Below are 5,970 nucleotides of genomic sequence, written 5' to 3' on the forward strand. Positions count from 1 at the left end.
GTTATATTACTTGAATGCTATGAATGGAAGATTTCTCATGAAATTTTGCAAGACTTTGATGCAGTTGTTTGGATGATTTCAGGGAAGAAGAGGCTAGGCAAGGAAGCAACAAAATCAATAAAGGAAGCTTGAATATCACATGTGGAGTTTAAGTTCCAATTTAAGCTTAAACTGGAACTCAAACTACCAAGCCATATAATGCTGGGAACTATCAGTGGCGTTTAAGCTCCAGTTTAAGCTTAAACTGGAGCTTAAACGCCAAAATCATGAAAGCTGAGGAAAAGCTGAAAGTGGCGTTTAACCTCCAGTTTAACCTTAAACTGGAAGTTAAACGCCAGAAATGAGAAATGCACCAGGGAGCCATTTCCACGTTTAAGCTCCAGTTTAAGCTTAAACTGGAGCTTAAACGTGTTCGACCATTCTCCTCCAGGGTTGCTTTCTTCATTTCCACGTTTAAGCTTCAGTTTAACCTTAAACTGAAGCTTAAACGTGTTCGACAATCCACACTCCAGACTTGCCTTCTTCCATTTCCACGTTTAAGCTTCAGTTTAACCTTAAACTGAAGCTTAACGTGTTCGACAACTCCACACTCCAGACTTGCCTTCTTCCATTTCCACGTTTAAGCTTCAGTTTAACCTTAAACTGAAGCTTAAACGTGCTTGAATTATACCACCTCCAGGAGTGTCCAACGTTTAAGTTGCAGTTTAAGCTTAAACTGCAACTTAAACGCCACTAATTGAAAAGGTTTCTGGGCCAAAGATATTGCAGTTTAAGTTAGCATTTGAGCACAAACATTAACTTAAACGTACTCTGGTATGAAACCCAATTGAATATCATGGTTTATGGGATTGGGCCTGAAGAATTGATGAGTCTGGAATTTCAAAATTGTTGAGTCATGTGTCATTACTTGATTATCACTAAGTTGGCTCAATGAATGTTACAGAATTGGATCAGCAGCCTCATCAGGATTATGGATCATAAACCCAAAGCAAAAGGAAATCAGGGAAAGGCCTCAAAGCCCAAGAAACACAACAGAAGCTCAATTTAGAAAGTGTATAAATAGGATAGAATTTAAGTTGGTTGGCACTCGGGGGGGAATTGGGGGATCACTTTTTCTAGTTTTCATACTTTTTGTAATTGAATTCAGAGCTATGACTCACTAAACCCCCTTTCATTGGGTTAGGGAGCTCTATTGTAATTCAATGAATCAATAATAGTTTTTATCTTCTTCTTCAACCTTTTCTCTTGAATTTTGTTAGAAAGCTTCTCGATCTAATTCTATTGGTTAGTTGTCTTGGGAAAGAAACTATCCATAATTGGAATCCTTCGGAACCTTGGGAAAGGAATGGAGGATTCATGCTAGAGAAGCTTTCTCACAGTGAATTGGATTGGGGTTTGGATGGATATTGTGACATGTAATCCTACCAAATTGTGGTTCATGAAACTGTGTGGTATAATCAGTGATCGAGCATCATCTCTTCTTATGAACATTTAAACCAAGGGATTGGGAATTTGTTTGTTTTTAGAGAGAATTTGTGAGCCAAGGGATTGGGATCCAATCATATAAGATTGCCAAGCAAAATTCAATGAATGCATTGGTTGAGGAAGGGATAAAAAAAATGTTTGATTCGGAGATCTCAATATCTCCTGAAACCCAATGAATTCCCCATTTCTGATCTATCACTTCTCTTTACATTTTGCAATTAAATTCATGCAATCACCCCGATCCCTTTTTAATTTCAGCAATTTAGCTTCTCGCTCTTTAATTCATGCAATTTTACATTCCGCAATTCTCATCTAAATCTTAATTCCGCTCAACTAGAACACACTTCTAATCCGAATTGCTCACTCAACCAATCCTTGTGGGATTCGACCTCACTCTATTGTGAGTTTTTACTTGACGATAACCGGTGCACTTGCCGGAAGGAATTTTTGCCGATCGTGCAATTTCTTAAAATCGTAGCATTAAGTTTATGGCGTCGTTGCCGGGGATTGGTTTTCGATTGACAATTCTCAAATTGGAAGTTAACTAGATTGAGCATTTTTCTTGCTTTGTTAATTCAGTTCAAGTTACTTGTTGAATTTTAATTTCTGCACTCTGTTACATGCTTTCTTTCTTTATGCCTTTAAATTCAAGCAACTAACTCACTGACTCACTAACTATTTGAATTAATTCCTCAACTGCTCTAACCATACTCTTCCATTAACTAAGAGTATTTCACTTGTTTGTTGCCTGTGCTGTGTTCTTGTATGACAGGTAGGAGAGGAGAGACATCAACTCCTCATTATACCGAACCAGAGAGGACCCTTCATAAACTTAGAAGGGAAGCAAGAGGGAAGAGAGTACTGGGAGAAGAAGAATCTGAAGGAGAATCTGAGGACAATTTTGAGGAAGCTCTAGATCTCAACATGGATAGAGAAGTTCACAACCATGAGAGAGCTGATGGAAACAATGCCATTCCCGAGAGGAGGGTTCTTGGTTCATACATAAACCCAACCTCTGGGAATTGTAGTAGCAGCATTCAGAAACCACCCATTCAGGCCAACAATTTTGAACTCAAACCACAGCTAATATCACTTGTGGAGGATCATTGTTCATTTGGTGGGAATGCTAATGAAGATCCAAACCAACATCTCACAAAATTCCTGAGAATTTGCGACACTGTGAAGTCCAATGGAGTCCAGGAAGATACCTATAAACTGCTCTTGTTCCCATTTTCACTTAGGGACAAGGCAGCTAAATGGCTGGAATCATTCCCAAGGGGGAGCCTAACAACCTGGGATGAGGTGGAAAGCAAGTTTCTGGCACGTTTCTACCCCCCACAAAAGGTCAATAGGCTTCGATCTGAGGTTCAGACTTTTAGACAACAAGATGGTGAAACTCTCTACGAGGCATGGGAGAGGTTCAAGGATTTGACAAGGAAATGCCCACCAGACATGTTCCATGACTGGGTGCAATTTCATATTTTCTATGATGGACTTTCTTATGAATCAAGGAAGGCTGTAGACCATTCATCAGGAGGTTCATTGAACAGGAAAAAGACTGTGGAAGAAGCCATTGAAGTGATTGAGACAGTGGCTGAGAATGAGTACTACTATGCTTCAGAGAGACACAACACTAAGGGAGTCATGGAGCTGAACCATGTTGATACAATTTTAGCCCAAAACAAGGTGTTTGCCAAGCAACTAGCAGAGCTCACCAGGAAATTAGAAACAAAGCAAGTGGCTGCAATACACACACAAGATCAAGAGGAAGTAAGCACTGAAGGAGGTGATTGGGAAGAGGCCAATTATGTAGGAAATCAACAAAGGCAACCATATGATCCACATTCCAACACTTACAACCCAGGCTGGAAAAACCACCCAAACTTTGGGTGGGGAAACCAGCAAAACCAACATAACAAGTCCACATACCAAAACTCCAACCAAAGATCATACCAAGCCACACAAAACACTTACTCCCAACCATCATATCATGGCCAAAATAATCAACCTACCCAACCTAATCCGAACCAACAATTTCAAGATCAATTAAACAGGATAGAAGGAATGCTGGCAAACATGGGTCAGGACATAAGTGAGTTGAAAAGCTTTAGGGATGATGTGAGATCTACCTTAAGGAACCATGGTGAAAAACTCAAGAGGATGGAGTCTCAAGTAGGAGAGCTATCTCAACAGGCCCCCAAGTCAACTGCAGTGTTCCCTAGTGACACAGAAAAGAATCCTAAAGGGGAACAAAAGGGAGTGAGATGGGAAGAATGCAAGGCCATCACCATATTGAAGGAAGTCTCAGAAGAAGAAGGAATCAGACCCTCAGAACAGGAGCCAGAAATCTTGAAGGAAGGTGTGGAAGAAGCTAAGCAGGAAAGTGAAACTGAGCAAGCCAAGGAATTGCAAAAAGGCATGCTGGAAACATACCAACCGAAAGCACCATTTCCTCAGAGGTTAGGAGGAGGTGAAAAAGGGAAAACCTATTCAAGGTTTTTAGAGACATTTAAGTCTCTCCATATCAATATTCCCTTTCTTGAGATTCTCCAGCAGATGCCTACACATATCAAGTATTTAAAGGAATTGCTGAGCAAGAAAAGAGTTTTGAAGGGAGGACAAACTGTAATAATGAACAAAGAATGCAGTGCCCTCATCAAGAAGGACATAGTCTCTAAGAAAACAGACCCAGGAAGTTTTCATATCCCCTGCATCATAGGGGAAACAAAAATTTACAGAGGATTCTGTGATCTAGGAGCTAGCATAAATGTGATGCCTCTGACTCTTATGAAGAGGCTACAACTGAATGAGGTGAGATCCACTGATGTAATCATACAACTGGCTGACAAAACTCAGAAGCAAGCTGAAGGGGTAGTTGAAAATGTGCTGGTGAAGGTGGGAAATTATTTCTTCCCCACAGACTTTGTCATTTTGGACATGGAGGAAAGCTACCTACACCCTATCATTCTGGGAAGGCCATTTCTAGCCACTGCTAGAGTGCTCATAGATGTAGAACAAGGAGAGCTAATCTTGAGAATACATGATGAACAGCTCATTTTCAATGTTTTCAAACCTGCATCTGAGCCTGAACTAGAACCTGAAAAGCCTAAGGATGATAGTAGCCATCTGTGTTTGGAGGAAAGCAATCCAGCAGCTGAAACTTTGAAACAGTCCTTGGAAGGCAAACAAGAATTGCAAGAGTTAAAGCCACAAGAATCAATAGAAACAGATCAGAAGGATCCTCCTGGCATAAGGGTCAATGAAGAAATCCTCAAGAGAAAGGGAAGAATTGTAAAGAAAGTGCCAAGAGGGTGGAGAAACAAGAAAATCCCCACTGAAGGTTTCTCTCCGGGAGATAAAGTGATATCAAGTCATTATCTGCCAATCCCACCTGGCCTCAAAACCATTCCTTCCCAGCTCCCTCAAGTGTTCACAATCAGGAAAGTTCTTTCTATGGAACATTTGGAAATCATGAAGGAATCAAATGGGGACGTTTTCATAGTGAGAGGAGAGGACATCAAGCACTACAATCCACCCTAACAAGGGGCAACCGTCAAGCTAGTGACGTTAAAGAAGCGCTTCATGGGAGGCAACCCATGTTTTAGTATCCTTACTCTTTATTGTTTTGCTTTGCATCTAATAAAGCATGGTTTCTTATGCATGAACTTGAATCCTCAGGACAACTGTTGAAAGAGTGCACTAAACATTGCATGTAAAATACAATTGGTCTCTAAGTTTGGTGTGCCTGAAAGGCACCCCAAATTTTATTCAAATTGTATTCAATCTTTCATTCAAAGTGCACAACCAAACATTAAGTTTGGTGTTCCTCCTTGAACACAGTTAATGAAAAGCAAGAAGTTCCTCTGGATTTAGAAATTCATGACAAGTATACCATTTGCATGTTTTAATACTTTGATTTCAATTACTTTAGGTAGTAAAATTGTTTAGGATCAAAGAGCCAAAGTGACTATGATTTATTAGAATTATGCACATTCATTAAGGACAACCAACATGGATTTCATGTCATCAGGAGACATTACCAAACACTAAGTTTGGTGTCCAGTAATAAGTGTGCATAAATACAAGAGTCACGGCTATAAGCTCAGGAAGTCAATCATTGATTTACAATTCAAAAGAAGGAGAAATGAAAAAGGCAGTGATCCTTGAAGAAAGAGTGGAAGAAACAATGAAAAAAGCTGGATTCTGGACAAAGCTCATAAGAAAAGACAAAGGAAGTACAAGTGGTCAAAGAGAGACAAGAAGCAAGAAGAAACAGGACCCCAAGAGTCAAGAAGAACCAAGCAACAAATGAGAGGTGGTCTTGTTCCTTAATAATCAAATAATAGTTTGTGAAGTGTCTTTATGAGCTTTCTTTCATTTTAAGTCATTTAAGTTTTATGTGGAATTTCTAGTATGTTTGTCTGTTTAATGCTTTGAATAAAGTGAATGCCTAGATGTTTGGATATAACTTCACCTTCTTAAACA

At 39.7% G+C, this 5,970-nt stretch overlaps 1 non-coding gene across 1 annotated transcript; it reads right to left on the reverse strand.

The window, feature by feature from the left end:
* Positions 1–2,835: 2,835 nt before the first annotated feature.
* On the reverse strand, positions 2,836–2,939 carry LOC148568603 (small nucleolar RNA R71). The gene has a single exon (XR_015881590.1). It is a non-coding gene; the product is annotated as a small nucleolar RNA R71 (small nucleolar RNA).
* Between the last annotated feature and the right edge of the window lie 3,031 nt (positions 2,940–5,970).

Source organism: Arachis ipaensis, chromosome B4 (genome assembly GCF_059453495.1).
Source record: "Arachis ipaensis isolate K30076 ecotype BB chromosome B4, ASM5945349v1, whole genome shotgun sequence".
NCBI classification, from domain to species: domain Eukaryota; kingdom Viridiplantae; phylum Streptophyta; class Magnoliopsida; order Fabales; family Fabaceae; genus Arachis; species Arachis ipaensis.